This window comes from Pteropus vampyrus, unplaced genomic scaffold, assembly GCF_000151845.1.
Source record: "Pteropus vampyrus isolate Shadow unplaced genomic scaffold, Pvam_2.0 Scaffold68, whole genome shotgun sequence".
In the NCBI taxonomy this organism is placed as follows: Eukaryota; Metazoa; Chordata; class Mammalia; order Chiroptera; family Pteropodidae; genus Pteropus; species Pteropus vampyrus.
Window position 1 is genome coordinate 5567031 of NW_011888849.1, and position 19010 is coordinate 5586040.

At 38.2% G+C, this 19010-nt stretch overlaps 1 protein-coding gene across 2 annotated transcripts in view; it reads left to right on the top strand.

The window, feature by feature from the left end:
• The window catches only part of SGMS1 (sphingomyelin synthase 1), a 266110-nt gene that overhangs the window by 112851 nt on the left and 134249 nt on the right, over positions 1-19010 (top strand). For both annotated transcript variants that reach the window (XM_011361623.2, XM_023531466.1), the window contains exon 4: positions 17117-17156. The gene's annotated coding sequence lies outside the window, so the exon portion shown is untranslated. The remainder of the gene's footprint in view (positions 1-17116; positions 17157-19010) is intronic.

Here is a 19010-nt window from a genome sequence, read left to right on the forward strand (position 1 = left end):
GCTAAGTGAGATGTGCCAGTTACAAAAGGATAAATGCTGTATGATTCTACTTATGTCAGGTACCTAGAGCAGTCAGAATTAGAGACAAGAAACAGAATGGTGGTTTCCAAGGACTGGGGTGAGAGGGGAACAGAGAGTTATGGTTCAGTGGGTACAGATGGATGGTGGTGATGGTTGTACAACAATGTGAATGTTCTTAATGCCACTGAACTATATGTATACTTAAATGGGGTTAAGGTGGTAAGTTTTATGTTATTTTACCACGATAAAAAAATAATTTTAAAAAAGGAAAGAAATAAAAAAGGATCGAAGTGATTGGCTGTGAACTCTTTCCTCTGAAGGATAAAAGGGATTTCTATCCCAGTCACACATTTTGCAAGTTAAATTATTCCAGCCCACCCAGACAGCACACATTGGAAAAGTTAGGGTGGTGGGAAATCACTTGAGACCTTGAGTTTTATTTCCCTAACCCCAACTTGCTTAAATCGTCATTCTCTTCATCTTGTCCAATGCAAAATGAGTGAACTTTTCTTAGAAATTGAATTCCCGGGAGGGTGATATCAATGTTCTTTCACTCAGAGCATTTTAGCAGTAGCTTTCTCAGCCCGAGAGGAAAAGCAAAGTGCAGAAATAACTTGGGGCTCACATTCAGATAACAAGATGCTTCCAAAATGAAATGTGTAACCGAGTCATGCTTTTCAGTTAAGCCCAGTGTTAGATGGTAAGTGGATGAATCGTCTGGGCTGAACCGGTCAACCGAAGGGTGTGGAATTTAGCTAATACTCAGTTACTTTTGGTTAATCTTACAGAATCTTATTGGTTCCATTCAATTCCGTATGGAAAAGTTTAATGTGATACAATAATGAAGCCGGGTTGCCCTGTCTACCAGCTTGAACACCATTATGGGTTGTATGGTTCGTAATACCTGACAAGATGGGTCCGACTTTCTTGTTGGGTGACAGCTATTTCACAATGTGCAGGAGCAAGCGGTGTTGTGGTGAATGGACCTCACATTCTGGTGCAGAAAATGGTCCTTTTTAGCCGTCTTCCTATTTAATTGTGAAAAGTTCAACAAAGGAGTATTGGGAGTGTCTGACAGAAGCCTTTAACCTACTTTTGCAGGGAGAGGTGTGGGTGATGCCAGAGTTCCCCTAGTTAATGATAGTTGAAGTTGACCTGGAGAGGTTTGCATCAGGGCTCCTGGACTTCATTCTCATGACAGACAGGGGGAGGCTATTGTCACTTTTCAGTGGGAAAAGGAAGGTAGAAGTAACCAGGATGATTTCACCCCTCCCCATTTTTAAGGTCACTTTTACTACTGGGTAGAAGCTAGAGTGGAATTAGACCAAATAGGAGGCTGCTGCTGGCTCGTGCCCATAGGTGACGGCAGCGATATTAACTGACATGCATGGAGGGCTACCTATGTGCCAAAATCTTTATGTGCCTTATCCTTACTCGGCTCTGTGAGCTGTATATGGGTGGCATTCCAGTACCATTTTGTAGATGAAGAAAACCAAGAGCAGAGATGCTAAGCAATTTGCTTAAGATCACACAGCTTATACTGAATGTATCCAAGATGGTAGGTAGGCCTTGTAGGGAGGAGCTTTTTTAATTCTCCCAAAGAAATGTCATCATCAGGAATGTGGTGTAGGAAGGTCCAGGGGTGGTTGATTGCCTCAAACAGGGGTCCAGGAGCTGTGGGGTAGCTCTGGACTCATCTGTGCCTTTTTGGAAGAGACGATAGCTATTGTACAGTATCAATTGGGCTAGCCTGAGTTTTGTGGAGGAATGGGCCAGTTGGAGGCATTTGCTAGAGCTGTGTGTGCCCAGGTACCTAGTTGCTTTTCTGGGAGGTGGTAGTGGTGGGGGTGATGGACATAACTTGGGGGTGGTGGCAGAGCACACAGTGTGATTCTATTTAGTAAGTAAGCTATACGTTGATATTTATTGATGTGAGCAGGTTCTGCCAGTTCCCTAGGCATTTGGCTGAGGAATAAAGAAAAACCGACAACCAGCAGAGTGCTTTTTGTGATGTTTACTTTATACAAGACTGTGTGCTTGGCACAACCTGCTTGACAATAAAGGAAGCAAGAAATTTGCAGCCACTGAAGAATTATTTATACCAGAATGCAAAAACAGACTTCTCAAATGTTTCGTAGGCCTGTTTTCTGCAGGTGTCTGTGGAAAGTGTGTACCTCATCTACTAACATTCAGGAAGGGTGGTTAGTAGTTTTGCAGAGAAACAAGGAACTGTAATTTTCCACTCTGTTTAAAAAAATCTACCTTCTTTGGTCATGCTTATCATTTAATACGTTGGATTCAGTATTAAAGGAAAACCGATAGATAGAGAAGATCTGCTCTTTTACCTTTTTAAAAAAGATTAAATTTTTTTTTTTTTTAATTAAAAAAAAATACACACGCATGGTTTAAAAAATTCCCTAAGCAAGTAGAAGGATATAGAAAGTGAAGGAAATAGAAAGTGAACAGCCTTCTTTTCATTCTAGTCCTTTCTGGCCTTCCTCAGAGTTAGTTTCAATTTTCTTGTGTATTCTTCCATTATGTTCTGTGCAGATGCAAACATCCGCATACAATATACATACTATTCCATGCTTTGCTCTTTTCATTGGATAATACTTTTTGGAGATGATTACATATCAACACATGTAAGTTTATCCCATTTTTAAAAAATAGCTACACAATTCCAATGTATAGAATAACCAGAATTTAACCAGTCCCCATTTAGACCTTAATGCTTTTTAAACAATATTGAGAGGTCTAGCCTTATGGTACATCCTTTATTATTAACTTCTCCATTAAAGTATGTGTACATTCACAGTCTTGGGAGGCTTATCTTGGGCTTTGTAAAGCTAGAATTTGAACATCTACTGTCTCCTTTTAGAATTTAGCTTGATTAATATAGTTTCTATCCTGCCAGCAATTGTGAAAAGGTGCTGATTAAATTCATCACATCTGTTTAAACATTTTCTCCTAAAAGGAAGGTACTTCAACCAAATGTTATTTCAGGCAGGTACAATTTAATCATTAAGCCCCTTCCTTGACAGATATAGCACAATCTTGATTCTGAGCCACCAGCACCCCATTAAAATCTCCGAACTGTAAGCTAACCATGATGAGCGTGGGGGCCATTCACTCCCCTAGATGAGGAATGTCATGGTAGGTGAATATGGGAAATATGCTGAGAGTCTGTTAGTGGAAAGTCTTAAGCTTCTGAGGGATCCGCAACTTACTGAAGCCAGTGGACTGTGTTGTTGCTCTATTTTTCATCTGCACTTGCGTCACCAGTTCATGGGACATTCTTCTGCCAGCTTTATGTGTGCTAACCTGCCTGGTGGGAGAAGAGAGGACTTAAACTTATTAATATCAGTGCATTTCTGCAGATATTTTTCATCTTTCCAAAGTAAAAATCTTATTAGGAGGGTGTGAAGGTGTTTAAAGAAACTGGTAGTAGAGGTTTTGTTTGGGTATTTCAGTATTTAACCTGGAGTTTGGAACATGGGCTTTGCCATTTAATTCTCTAGACTATTAATTATATTATAATTACTACAATTATATTGTGGGACACACCTGGAAACCTCTGTATATACTGTGTCTCATTAGACAATCGATTAGTATGCCTTTTAAAAATAAACACAAAACAATGAAATACTAGCTTGCAGACTTGTTTAGAAGACAGTTTACTAAAATATCATTGAATAGCACCAAAAAATAGGCCCTATTTCTTTTTACTGTAGTTGCTGAACTTCTGAAAGTATGTATCTCGCTTCTGTAATGTGGTCTTGAGTGGTCATGGAGTGGGACCATCCATTAAACACATATTAATAATTACTCCTGCACAGATAATAGCTAACATTCACTGAACCACTGCTCATCAAAACCCTGAACTTTTTTGCCTGAGTTTTATGGATAAGGAAACTACAGAGGTTAGTTGAACATACAAGTTTTAAGTGTAGAGCCAGGATTTGAACTTGGGCAGTTTGTGCCAACCCCACACCATGACATTATACACTCGTCTCCAAAAGAACCCTTTGAAGCTGGGAATAATATTCCCATTTTACCTTTGAGAAGCTTGAGGCTTAGAATTAAATGACCACAGGTCATTAAAGGTCACACTGCTAATGAGAAGCCACGTGGCCTGAAATCCAGATTCTTCAGTATTGCTCACAGTTGTTATTTAAGGCAGGACCTCATGTGTGGGCCTGTTCTACATATTTTAGGACATTTAGCTTCCCTGGAACCTACTCACTAAATGTCAATAGGGACCCCAATGACTGTGCCATCCAAAAATGTCCCACATATATCTAATGTCTTTTTCTAGGTGTCATATTTACATTTCTTAATTTTAAACTTGTTTCTTACTATTATTTTCCATTGCCTCCCATGGCAATTTTTAAATTAACAGTAATCAAACTTGACTCTTGCTTATAATTTGGAATAGTTAGAATAATTAGAATAATTGTAAATGCAAATCATTTCAATACAGAATCACAGATGAGAGAGAGCATCTCACTTAGATCCCAGTTTTATGGATTAAACACACACACACACACACACACACACACACACACACACACACACACCCCCTCTACCTATCCCCAAGGTACAGAGATGGCGGGATAGACTTTCTCAAAGCCAAAAAATAAATTGGCAGCTGGCTGGACTCAACCCATGTGGAGTTTGGGCCATTTCTTTGCATTACTAGTTTGCTTCAGGCAAATGAATTTGACTGAGCTGTGTTTATTTTCTAATGAGTGATTTCGACCTTTCAGAAGGAGACATTTGGAGGGTTAAGATAATAGAAACAGCAGACCATGGAACTGCAGGACAAGTTTGTGGCTATTTTGGAAAAGTTATTGTGAACACAGTGTTTCCTGTAAGCAATTTTATAATATTGATAAAACTGGACATTTATGATGAGACTTGTCACTTGTACCCTAGGAGGTGTTTTTGCAGGCTCCCCACAAATTTAAGTAAAATAAGAGACAGGTTGAATAATCTCATATATACTAATTCCGTTGGTTCCCATGGAGAGAAAGAATACTTGGTGAATGAAAAATGTTATTGAGAACATTCACTTGTTCAGAAAATTTGTGCAATGCCTATCGAGTGACAGATACAGTTTTAAGATCTGTGGATGACTTGGGTATAGATTTTGCCTGTTGTCAATGGTGCTGATTGTTTCCATAACCTTTCTGTATCTTCAATAGAAAATAATTTAAAAATATTACTTGCCTACATCCATTTAGATCACCAGACAACTGTAATGTCCATTTTACAGTAACAGGGTTAGAAGTTAGTCATGGTAAATGTACCTACTCTTTACCTGACACTATCAGCCTCACTCATTTAATCATATGCATATAGAATATGAAACGGGTTTTTTGGAACAGATTTAGTGAAGTTGATTCATTATGCAGGGAAGGTATTAGATGGGTTTTTTTTTTTTTTTTAACATCTTTAGTCTCACAGAGTTGCTTGGGCCTCACATTTGGGTTGTGGTTAATCAGTGAAGCCACAGAGCTTGAGGAAAACTATGACCAGTGAGAAATGTCTTCTGATGAATGATGGGAGAGAATTTGCAGGTGTTTGAGCAAACTTTCTCCAAATACCCTTAAACAAATTTGGAGGTGTTGAGAGATATGCATTTTTTGCTGACTGTGGGAAAGAAAAGTTCACTGCAGTTGTTGACATACATCTTTCATTAGTGATTCAGAAATATTAGAGATTGTTTTGAAATCACCCAAGTCATAGTAATAGGAAAATAATTCTCCTTCTCCTTCTCCTTTACCTTCTCCCTTTTCTCTTCCTTATTATTATATGGAGAATGAGAATGTCTGTTTGAATTAGTAACTCACTTTGCAGACACTTAGATTGAATGGGAGCTATTTTATGTCCTTTTACTTTCATGAGGGGGAGACTACTGATTAAAAAGCTTGAGACTGGAGAACTCTTAAAAAAAATAAAACCAACAAAACAGAACAGATTTGGAGCATCTCTTGGGGTTATTCATCTTGATTTGTGTACATATCATTTACAACCATAGCTATAGTGTAGCTATACATAGCTAAATTTCAGTTATCAGTGATGACCTTGACTCATGAAGATCATGTGAAATTAGATTTTGGGGATTCTTGTTTGAAAAAAATTCAGGAAATAATCCCAGAAATATATTTAAAGAGATAGGAAAATGGTTTAGGATTCAGCATGAGTGAAAACAAGTTTCAAAATGGTATGCATATTATGTTCTCAATTTGGTAAAACCCTACTATGTTTTCCAAAACTTTATGGTGAACCTGGGTAACTCTTATAAGAAAATAAATGCTATTAGAAGTGGTAGTGAAAAACCCTAACTCTTCACAAAGCAGTGAGTCAACCATTTCTCAGCAAAGCAGAGGGGCAAAGATATAGATGAATATTCAATAGTTTAATAGCCTGAAAACATGTCCATATGTTGTGACCTGAAAAATGATTATGAAACAGTATTATAGTCCTAAACTTAAGAAAGGTAGGGGATGATGGTGGTGATTAGGATATAGATCTGAGAATCTCAGGTTAGGAGCTGGCTTGAGTTTAGTTGTCACTTTCTATGACAGACCTGATGCATGACTGTTGTTCTGACCTTGAGTGTCCTTCTTGACATTTTACCCCAACATCTCATTGGCAACTTCCTTTAGGGCTTCTTGATTCTAATTCTTGAGGCAGATAATCTGATTGGCTGACCCCATTTATTTTGCCAGTAAACACCAGTTGTAGGCTCCTGGCAAGCCTATGAATGGCTATCTTTGGTCAGGTGTTCTTCCGTGTCTAATCAGCTATAGCTGTGTGTGTGGAGTTGTATTAAGTGATACAGAAGATGGCAGTTGAAATTCTCTGATCCTGAGGGTGTGGCAGAATCCCCCAGAAATAGAAATAGTGAACAGAAACCCTAATATGTGTCTATTACAAATCTGATTTCATGAAATTGGTTCTCAGTTAAAAACATGTCCCATAATCTGCTCTGGAATTATATTTAATATTTTAATCTGTTTCTATATTAGAATAAGTTTGGGATTTCCTTTAAGTCCATCTGATATTCTTAATGGTTAGCTAAATTTTGCCTCTTTTTAGAAACACAAAAGGCAGCTTTTACAGCTTAAAAAGTTTATTATGGTAGTTTGGTTTTACAAATACGTTGAAGTAAAGAAAATTCAGCATGAATTTTACGTTGAAGTTTCTTTTTCTTTACTTCAAATACGTTTCTTTCCTTTTCAAATACGTTGAAGTAAAGAAAATTCATGCTGAATTTAGAAAGTTCTTATTGTTCTGAGTTTAATTTTTATGAAATATTTATTCTTCTCGATAGCTATAAAGAATCCAGATTCAAAAGGCATGGTAATTAGTTTTTAAAGTATTTATTAAATTACTGAGCTGTATATACTATATATTTGGGATATGACATAATCTATGATTATGAGACTCTCTGACTAGTTAGAGATAGTGTGACAGTTTTAAAGGGAAGCTACTTGGATTTATAGTTTAGAAAAAAATTTTAAAAGATTAACAGTTTTTGATCTTACTTTTGTTATAAAAACTTTTGATTGTGACATAAGACTGTGTAAAGATGATTTTAATGGAAACTAAGTTATAATCATGTCATGTGGAGGTAATTACCAATTCAGAATTTATTGGATGCACATATAATATCCTGACAAAAAATGTTTTTGTTAAGTCAAAAAAGAGCATGTGGACAATTCCTCCATCATTGCAAATATATTTCCATTGTTCTTTTTAAGCCAGGTGATGGGCATGGATTAAAAGGGTGGGGAGCAGGGTTAGGAGAAGGACATTATAGGGAATTATGAAAACAAATGTTTAGCAATGAATAAATCTTTGGAGGGCGGGTAGTAATCCAGTTTTGAAAATAATGACTAAGTGTGGGAAGTAAAGATGGGGAATCCAGAAGACTTGATTGGGCTGGACTGAGAAACTTGATTTGATATTATTGATAGCAGAGACATGAATGGGGTTTTCTTGGGTGCTTTCTAATTTCTGTCCTAGGTAATGAGGACATTATAGGCTCAGATAAAGTGTGGCTCTTGCCCTCAAGGAGCAGGATTAAATAACAAAGGAGGAAGATTATATTAGCACATCAATGGGTAGAGATTTAATAATGAACAAAACTTGTACCCATTAAACTAGAGGCATAGAGCATTGATAATGGGGCCCTTGATAATGGGGTCTGTTAGAAAATTACTTCTTCAATTTATGGATTTCTCAGTAAAAGTTCTGAGAACCTGAGACTCTTCTGGGCAACCTGCAAAAGGTAAAGCAAGGATTGAGATTTATATTTTAGGGCAGGGGTAGGGTATCTGAAGATTTAATTGGAATAATAAATACTCTTGGTTTGCAAAACGCTTTTCTGTGTACTGTACACCCTAGTTCCCATCAGTAAAAAGAAGAAGGCATTTGCCTTTCACAGGCTTGTTTCAAGGATTAAAATGAGGTATAAAATGCCTGGGAATTGTGCTTGGCCCCTATCTGGGAAGTGCTTGTGTGTATTGATGTTGGTATTTACCTCCATGGTATCAGGTGCCACATAGAAATGTGAATAGTAGTTAACATATTTTTTTTCTCCTTGCTAAACTGTGAGCTCTTTCCTAGAAGCCACTCTTTATCTTCTCTATCCCACTCAATAAATGTTAGCTGAATGAAGGGATAAAGTGCCCTTTCTTTCCTTCAAGCTAAGGAGAGCACTAGGTTTCTTTATGTGGAAGGAGAGAGGATTGGTTGCCTTGAGGTCACATTCAGGTCTTCTATGGTGGGAGACTGCAACTCTCAGTCACCTGTTAAGCAGATTCAACCCAGTAAATTTGAAGATCTAATTGGCTTTATTAAGAGATTTATGAATTGAGGATTCTGGTCGAGAGGGCGTGGAAGATATATGCTGGGACCACATCAAAATTGCAATGAAACTGTAGAACAGCCATCATTGGGAGTCACCTGAGATCTAGCAGAACAGAAATCTTCAAACTGGGTTCATACATAAGCAGTCACCTCAAGACTGATAGAAGGGGCGGAGACGCGAAATGGGCCAGTCTTATAACCGCGTGTGGCAGTGGAGAATCGAGAGGGTTATTTTGGCTGCAGAGGCCCCCTGGAGGAGTGAGGGGTTCCGGCTCCACACTGTGCTCCCCAGCCCAGGGTTCCAGTGGCAGGAAGAGAAGTCCCCACAACCTCTGGCTATGAAAACCAGCAGATATTGTAGCTGAGTGAGATGGAGGACTGCAGGAGTCTCAGATGTTCTTCTTAAAGGGCCCGTGCGTGGACTTACTCAGTGACAGACTCACTCTGTCTGAGCTCCAGCTCTGGGGCAGCTACTCAAGGAGTGCCAGGAACATCAGAGGATAAACTGAGTTGTTTAGCTTCAGGGCTGGGGCTGGAGGGGTGGCTTTCTCTCAGACAGAAGTGCTGGCACTATCCATAGTTCCTTTGTTGAGCCCTCCTCCCTCCCTGAGTGCAGAAGCAGAAAGTCACAATCTGAGTCTCCATCAACTTGGTAAACACAGATCATTGGCCCAGGTGATTCCCTGAGACCTGGCCTTTCCCAACTTGTGGGCCCACCCAAGCTACTTCTAGTGTTTTTTTTTCCCCCCATACAAATGGCCTGTCTTGGCTCATGCTGCAGACTTTTCTAGAATCTCTCAAAGGCTTACAAAACCCAAGCAGCAGCATCTGGACTTTGGTGTGCCCTGTACCTCTTGCTGAGCATCCCCAAGTCTGACACTAGTGGCACCAGCCTCAGTTCCTGGCTTGACCTCTTGAGACACTTATAAGCTCAGCAGAGGTGGCAGCCATTTATAGATTGCTAGTTGACTCTTTATCAGGTGGCCCTGGAAGTGCACAGGCTGGCGCAGAACCTGGTCTGCAGCTGGGCCCTTCCTAGGAGACCCTTGGGTCGGCACACCCAGTAGATTGTTTCCACCAGAGCTGGAGCCAGAGTACCACCCAAGGCTTCATCTGAGGAGGACTTACTGGGCATACTGGGAAGGCACCAGATCCATGCTAAAGTGAATCCTGCTCCATGGGGTCTGCTTCTCACTGGCCAGTCCTCACAACTACTCAGCCCAATGGTCAATCCCTCCCATTGATGTACAAACAGCAACCAAGGCTCAACTACAACAGGAGGGCACACACAACCCCGCACAAGGAGCACACCTGGAGCAACCGGCTCTGGTGATCGGGGAGACCTTGCCACTGGGCCCCACAGGACACCTACTACATAAGGCCACTCTACTAAGACCAGGAGACATAGCAGCCCTACCAAATACATAGAAACAAAAACAGGGAGGCAGCCAAAATGGGGAGACAGAGAAACACGTTCCACATGAAACAACAGAACAAAGCTTCAGAAAAAGAACTAAACAAAATAGAGACAAGCAGTCTACCAAATGCAGAGTTCAAAATGCTGATAATAAGGATGCCCAGTGAACTTAGGGGAAAAGTAAATAAACGCAGTGAGACCTTTAACAAAGAGATAGAAAACATAAGAAGGAACCAGTCAGAAATGAAGAGTACAATATTCGAGATGAAGAGTACATTAGAGGGATCAGCAGAGTGGATGAGCAGAGGATCGAATCAGTAATTCAGAGGATGGGGTAGCAGAGGACACCCAATCAGAACAGCAACAAGAAAAAAGAATCCAAATAAATGAGGATAGTTTTAGGGGCCTCTGGGACAACATCAAGCATAACAACATTTGTATCACAGGGATACCAGAAGGAGAAGAGAGAGAGCAAGAAATTGAAAACCTATTTGAAGACATAGTGATGGAAAACTTCCCTAACCTGGTGAAGGAAATAGACATACAATCCCAGGAAGCTCAGAGAGCCCCAAACAAGATCAAGCCAAAGAGGCCCACATCAAGATACAGCATAACTAAAATGCCAAAGTTTAAATACAAAGAGAGAATCTTAAAAGCAGCAAGAGAAAAGCAATTAGTTACCTGCAAGGGAGAACCCATAAGACTGTAGCTAATTTCTCAACAGAAACTTTGCAAGCCAGAAAGGTTTGGCACAAAACTGTCAAAGTGATGAAAAGCTGGGACCTACAACCAAGATTACTCTACACAGCAAAGCTATCATTTAGAATTGAAGGACAGATAAAAGAGTTTTCCAGACGAGAAAAAGCTAAAGGAGTTCATCACCACTAAGCAAATATTGCAGGAAATGTTGGAAGGATTTCTTTAAGAAGAAGAAACAAAGAGGTATCAAAAATAAGAATAATAAAATGGCAATAACTACGGATCTATCAACAAGTACTTCAAATGAAAAATAATTAAATGTTCCAATTAAAATGAATGGATAAGAAAGCAAGACCCTCACATATTCTGCCTATAAGAAACTTACTTCAGATCAAAAGGCACATGCAGACTGAAAGTAAAGGGATGGAAGAAAGATATTTCATGAAAATGGAAATGAAAATACAATCTGGGGTAGCAATACTTATACCAGACAAAATAGACTTTAAAACAAAGGCTATAATGAGAGATAAAGAAGGGCCGAGTTATCCACTTCTGAGTATTTATCCAAAGAAACCCAAAATACTACTTAGAAGGGACATGTGCACCCATATGTTCACTGCAGCATTATTTACAATAGCCAAGATATGAAGGCAACTTGGGTGTCCATCAATGGGTGAATGGATAAAGAAGAGGTGGTGTACATATATATATATACACAAGGGAATATTACCCGGGCAAATGAATGAATGAATGAATGAATGAATGAATAAATGAAACCTTGCTATTTGCAACAACAGGAATGGACCAAGAGGGGATTGTGCTGAGTTGAGTAAGTTGGACAGAGAAAGACAAATGCCATATGATTTCACTTACACGTGGAATCTAAAGAACAAAATAAATAAAATGGAAACAAACTCATGGATAACAGAGATCATTTTGATGGTTGCCAGATGAGCGGGAAATTGGGTTGGATAAAAAAGGTGAAGGGATTAAGAAATACAAATGGTAATTATAAAATAGTCATGGGGATGTAAAGTATAATATAAGAAATATAGTCAATAATATTGTAATAACTATGTCTGGTGTCAGATGGATCACTGTGAGTTATATAAATATCTAATCACTGTGTCATACACCTGAGACTAATATAATATTGTATGCCAACTGTAATTGAAAAATAAAAAAAATTATTAAAAAAAAAAAGATTCATTGATTGGACAGCATTCCACCTAGCAACTAAAAGGGTGCCCAGATGAGTTATACAAAATGGAAGGTTTTTATAGGCAGAAAGAGGGTGGGACTAAGAAGTTGAAAGTGGATTATTTCAGACAAGGTCATATTTTTTTAAGAAGAAGGCAGGGGTTCTTATCAAGCAGGTTACCTCACTAGTGTTGATCAGGAAATCCCGGACTGATTGGTTTAAAATTCCATTCCTGGGGTAGGTTGAAAATGCTGTTAGGTTAGTAAGTTTTGGTTTGGCGTGTGGCTTAGCAAAAGTGACTCCATTTTGGCCTATTTCTTTTTTTTTAAACACACCATAAGCTAGACATGATGCCTGGTGCTTTTCAAATGTAGTTGAATCCTTTCATCCTGAGAGACTGTAAAGGTTCTTCTCTAAGCAGAGGAAAGAAGAGGTTCGGTTAAGTTGTGTTTATTTGAGAGTTAAAGGAAGAAAAGACTAACTTTAAACTTTGGATTTTGTATTCTCTTAAACCAAGATTTAATTTACGTAACATGCTGTTTATGAGTAAGAATGAGAAAGTTTCAATGCTTTTTACTATTCTAATAAAGTATAATTTTAATAGAAAAATATAATTAAATTGATCTTGTGCTATTACTGGTCTCCTATATTATTCATGTCTAGTTACACAGTATATTCCTCCTGAGAAGAAATAACAATTATCATTCGAGAGTTTGGGACAAGGCTGCCAAAAATGAAGAATACCTGCTTCAATTTCTGTGTCATGTGTGCATGGTGGACAATGGCTATTAATTTCAACTTTGTCTCCCAGTGGAGTTCTCTGGACTGCCTCTCCCTATCAGTCAATCAGGTTGGCCCCCAAGATGAAACTACTGCCCTCCCTGGGCTAGGAGCAAGTAATAAGATTTGAAAGGACTGGCTGTACAAATACAGGCTTGTAAAGTAGGAGTTTGCCATGCCTTGCAGAATTGTGTAAACTTCAATCTTTTCCTTCTTCAGCCTTGCTTCTTATGCTCATTCCTTTTGACTCTTTGAAAGTTCTGCTCTAGTGTGGTTTTTCTTGAGAGCATGTCACCAGTAGTAAACACATAGGACTTTTGAGTATTGTTATGCCAGAATTATTGTGAATGAGGGAAAGTACCGTATTCTGTGCCCCCTCTACCCAATATTCTTCTGAATTCTGTTGGGTTAATGTCTACAAAAGATTCTTGCCTTACTATACTCAGTCTTAATTGAAAGTTTAGAGCCATAGTCTTACAAGTATAATTTGGATAGTTTTTTCCCCTAGGTGTTTTACTATGCAAGGTGAGTGTAGTTAACTTGCTTACTCACTAGTCCCAGAAAGAACTTCTTGTGTTGTATCTTCACAGCATGCGTCCACTGTAAAAACAAGCCTGCAGCTTTTATTAGGCATTCCCATGTACATAATATAAAGACTTCACCAGAGAGCTCTCAGCTACTTTAGCAGTTATCTAATCTATAAAAAGAGTCCGTCCAGACCTATTTTGGTTTCCTGTTCTCAAGCCACCAGCTAACAAGACACTTCCCCCATCTCACAGGAGAACAGAGTGTTAATGTCCTTTACTGAGGACCTATCAAAAGCAATTTGAAACCAGAAAATAGTGACAGAATCATTAAATGATTTGGAATTGAAATGCATCATTTCAAGTGCTTCATTAAACCAGAGCTGTCCTGTGTCTTTGGTATCCAAAAGACTTGATTTGGAAACCTTTTCTACTTCCTTGCATTGTGATCTTGGACAGTTTTGCAACCTTGGACAAGTTATATAACCTCTCTGGGCCTAATGTCTTCTCCATCTGATAAGTTGGGGATCCTAACCCTGCCTCACTTGCAGGATTCTTTTAGGATTAGATATGATGAATTTCATGATGTCTGACAACCATAATTATTGTCTTTGACTTATTATTTTGTATTTATCAATGAGGATGTAGGAAGGCCTTTTTAGCCACATGCCTTTTCATAGGTACATCACATATAGCCTTATGTCAGCTTGTTTAGATAGTTTATTTCCTCCCCCTCTCAAACAGCAAAATAGAAGCTTCCCTTTTTGATCTGTGTTCCCATTTTGACTTCTGCTTTTTAAAAGTACTTATAGTAGAATTAAATATTCATGCAAGTATGGCTTGTCCTTTGAGGTGGCATTATCATATGTTTCTCAAAGACTTTCTGCTTAATTTGCCTCTCTGCATCTGTGACTTTCTCCGAGGGACATTGTGTTCTTTTAATTTCCCTCATTGCAGTGGGAAAGCACACAGAGCAATAAAAGAAGTTAACATGTCAGAAAATCAGAAGAGTAAGAGTCAAGAGTAAGATTTCTTTTGAAACTTCTCCTTTGCGGCACAGAAAGATAAGTGGGCCTACTTTGCAAGTGACAGGACCCTTTCTTTGGTAATTCAGAAGACTTTGTGGGCCCTGAATTACTCGGTTCTTTTCCTTTAAAATATTCACCAGCAGAGGCAATGCCACGTATTCTGTGTCTAATTACAACGGCCTCTTTTCTGTGAACATTTTATTTTGTTTTTGGTGTCTCCAGCCCTGCAGAGAAGCTGTAAAATGGATCAGCTTTGCCTCCTCTGCTAACTTTAACTTTGGGCACATACTTAGCTGCTTTGAGACTAGATATCCTTATCTGTCTATAGGCTTCATAGCAGTTGGAAGATCACATGAGACGATGCATCAGTAACTTAGTCTAGCTTCTAGCACAAACTAGTTTGGTTATTATTTTTATTTTATAGGTGTTTTTGTACCTATAGGAAGGAGGCCCAAACTCCCTCTGCCTCCCTTCCCTTTTCCCTCTGCTTCCTCTTCCCCCACGTCACCCTCAGCGGTACATTCACAATAGGAAGGCCCCTTTCCTTCTATTTATATCATAAAACAGCTTCTCTGACCTACAGTCTCTGGAGAACTTTCAGGTCAACCTCAAACAACCATCCAACTACCCAAAACACCTTCTTCAGACACATCAACATCTTTTTGAAATAATATCCCCTTGTAGTCAGTGACTACTTCCTTTGCTCTTCTTAAAGCATTTTATTTTGGTCCAGATATAGGGATTCTTAGACTCTAAGACAGATCCCTGAAAAATAATACCTTGTCCAACAGGCAAAACTAATGTGTGGTTTTTGAAGTTAGGGCAGTGGTTGACCTTTGGGGGAAGAGAGGTGGTCACACATATGTGTTCACTTTAGGAAAATTAAATCAGTCACTCAAGATTTCTGTGCTTTTCTGTATGTATGCAATACATACATTAATACAAGTGTTTATTAATTTTTAAGGAAAGTACTTCTTTCTACAGGTACCATAATTTACATATATATTTTACATGTACATTCATGGGCTGCAAAACACATTTTTGCAGAATGGGATGGTGGTCTCATAAGATTCTAACAGAGGTGAAATATTCCTATTGCCTAGTGATCTCATAGCCATCTTAATTACTTAGGAAAATCATTGTTGTGTGCCATCTCAGTTTGTAATAATCGGCTACAAATGCCAGAGGGTACTCACCTGGGTCCAGCCAGCTTCCCACCAGCATCTCTCTTTTCTAAACCAGTGTTACACCTGGACTAACCCTTTCAGTTCTTATTTCCATTGCAAGACACCCTTCAGCAATGACCATTCAGAAACTTGGAAGAAAAAATGTTTATTACTTACAGTCTCTGGAGCCACAAAGCATGCCAGGGGACACGCAGTGAGGTCGAGGTTTTGGGAGAAAGAAAGTGCCTGGGCCTGGGGTTCTGCTTTTATTGGGGTCGAGGGTGGAGGCCTATGGTTTTGCAGGCTCATTCTTTATTGGAAAATTTGAAACATAAGAGCAAGAATTTAAAGATCCAGAAGAGAAAGAAACAAGTAACCTTAATGGCCAGTTATCTAAATCAGTCAAGATTTTTAAAACAAAGGAGGCTCATTGCAAGGCAGGGGGGCGGCCTGGTTCTTTATCTAGTCCTGTGGCCTGCAGTGTATTCACTCCAAACAGCCTTCCGTGAAGTGGAGACCTCTTTGAAGTGGAGGCCTCGGCAATCAGAGCTTAAGTCTGACACTTGTACTAAAAAAGTCAACTGTAAGGGTTACACTGCAATTACGTGTTTGTGGTGATGCTGGTGTAAACACACCTACTGTACTGCCAGTCTTATAAAAGTATAGCGCATACAATTACAGTAGCAGACTATACCTTATAAGTTTGCGAGTGCACTCTTTGACCCTTGCACGACACATTTCTTGGAACATATCCCTGCCATTAAGTGGTGCACCACTGTATATTCACATGTATGTTTTCAAAGGGTCATATTTCATTTTTAATTGAGAATGTCTGTCCTGAAATTAAATGAGGAAGTATTTCTAAGCCTTTGAGGTGATGTAGGTTAAAGCATTTATAAGCTCTTTGATCGTATACAGATGTATATGGTCTGTAATTGTTTCACGTGCTGTCGACTGTGTTCTGGTGAAAATGAAAATTTAAACATGTTGCTACCCCTTTCACCCTATAATAGTAATTCCTTTGGTTTGAAACGTGCTTTCTTGCTTTTTTATCCTTCTCTATTGTTAATTAGCAGTTATTTACCTGAATGAGGAAGAAATAATTTATAAAAGTGTATGATTTTACAACTTAAGTTATACCATTTGATGTACTTGGCGTGCAATTTTTTATTGACACCAGATGCACATGCTTGCTTCTGCTTGGCTTTGCCTGGTAAAGCTTACTCTGAATACCATGACAGCTAGAAATTACCTGGGAAGTGGAAAAGAACAATTTTTACTAAGGTAGAGAATGAGAAGTTGATAACAATTACCTTGGATTTTAGTTTTGTTTTTTTTTTTCTTATAAGCAGCTCATTACCTGAAGAATGCACTCTAATTTACTTAATATTTTCTTCTAGATTGGAAAGAAGACTGATGAAGAAAAATAACATGAACCAGGTAAGTGAATATTTAATTTCTTTATGTACCTTTTTATGCTTGGTTTATATATCCTGTATTTTCCCACTGAGAACTAAACAATTTTGTGGCCAACTCGAACATATAAAGAATGTTTTGGGGCTATAGATGTAATAATCAAACACACTTAGACCATTTAATTAATTTAGTTATGCATGTGTATTTAATAATCAAGTATTTATATAAAATGACATTATAACTTTTTTTCTATCTCAGAATAATTTCTTCCAACTCTTTACTTACACATTCGATGTCAGTGACTTCATTATTCAAGTCACACTTTTGAAGTATCCAGTACCGTTTTCCACAGCATGTTACATTTTAGTTTGCGATACAGCACTTTGGGAATACATGTACGGTGGTGTAATTGGAAATTTTATTCCAAGTCACAAGTGACCATTTGCATAATGTTGGGACAGTTGCTATTTTCATTGTTTCTGTGCAGATCAACATTGGAGATCTCCACTGTGTAACAATTTGTAGATTTGCTTTGTTAAATATACTTTCCCTCCTTCCTTTTCTCCCTTCCTTCCTTTCTTCCTTCCATCTGTTTACTCATTTATTTTATTTATTTTGAGGCAATTGCATGCAGACTGTTTAAAATTCAAATAATACTATAATAGCCATTATTGTTTGTTATACTCTCATTACTCCTTTGCCTAAAGATAGCCCTTCTCAACTCTTATGTTTTCTGATGTTCACCTACCTATTTCTGAACAACACAGTATAGGCTTTAAGTGCCATTTATTGATTTCTGTTTAAATTTAAGACTGCTATATTGACACCCTGCTGAGGATTTACCTTTCATATGTAGCCCTTTACTCTCAGTACACCTACTTTTATTGTCTCTCCATTCTCTGGACGCAGTCATGTTTTAGGCTGTGGTTAAATAAATAAATATTCAGTGTTTACTTTATTATGGCTGTATTTTGTTCATGGCTGAACTTTGTGATACTTATGCCAGATGTCTCAGGCCATTATGCTTCCTGGTTGGTTGCATATGTGCTGTATTATTTTCCTGGAAAATGTTTGCTACTGCTTCTTTTTTTTTTTTTTTTTTTTACAATTTTCAGTATTCTGAAATTTTGTATTGGGAAATAAGTCTTATGGTTTTTTGATGTTCACAGTCCTTTCAGTTCAGAAATTCATGTCCTTCAATTTGAGAAATTTTCTTGTACTATTTCTTTGATGATTTCTTTTTCATCCTTTTCTCTGTAGTCTGCAACTGTCAATTGGATATTTGGACCAACTGATTTAATTCTCTAATTTTCTTGTCTTTTTCTTAGCTATTTTCCATCTCTTTGTGTTTTAGTTCTACTTTCCAAGAGGTTTTCTTAGTATTTATTGAACTTTTAATTTCTGCAAGCATATCTGTAATTTCAAATTTAATTTTTAAATTGGTCAGAATATTTTTTTTTAAATAGGATCCCGTTCTTGTATCATGGATGTGATATTTTCTTTTTTTCCGTTGAGAATATGAATTGAATTATTTGCTGTTTTCTTGTGCTCTTTGTACTTTTCTTTTTCCTCTGTGTGCCCTCTTCTTATCAGCTTCTTTTGGTCCCTGATTTTAGTGGTAGAGGCTTTTCTTAAATGAGTTTTCTGTTTATATTTAGGAGTGAGACAAAAAGTAGAGTAGAAATTTGTTATCCTGGGGCCTTCACTATAGGGTCTTTGTGAAGGGACCTGGCCATTTGAGTTGGTGGTGACTCCTAGACATCAAATTCTGCAGGATCTTTTTTCTTGGATCTCTGCAGGTCTTTTTTCTTGGATGCCTGCCTGTGAGGATTTGGGGGAGCCTGTAGGGAAAAGGAGCCAGAGTTCTCACATCCAAGC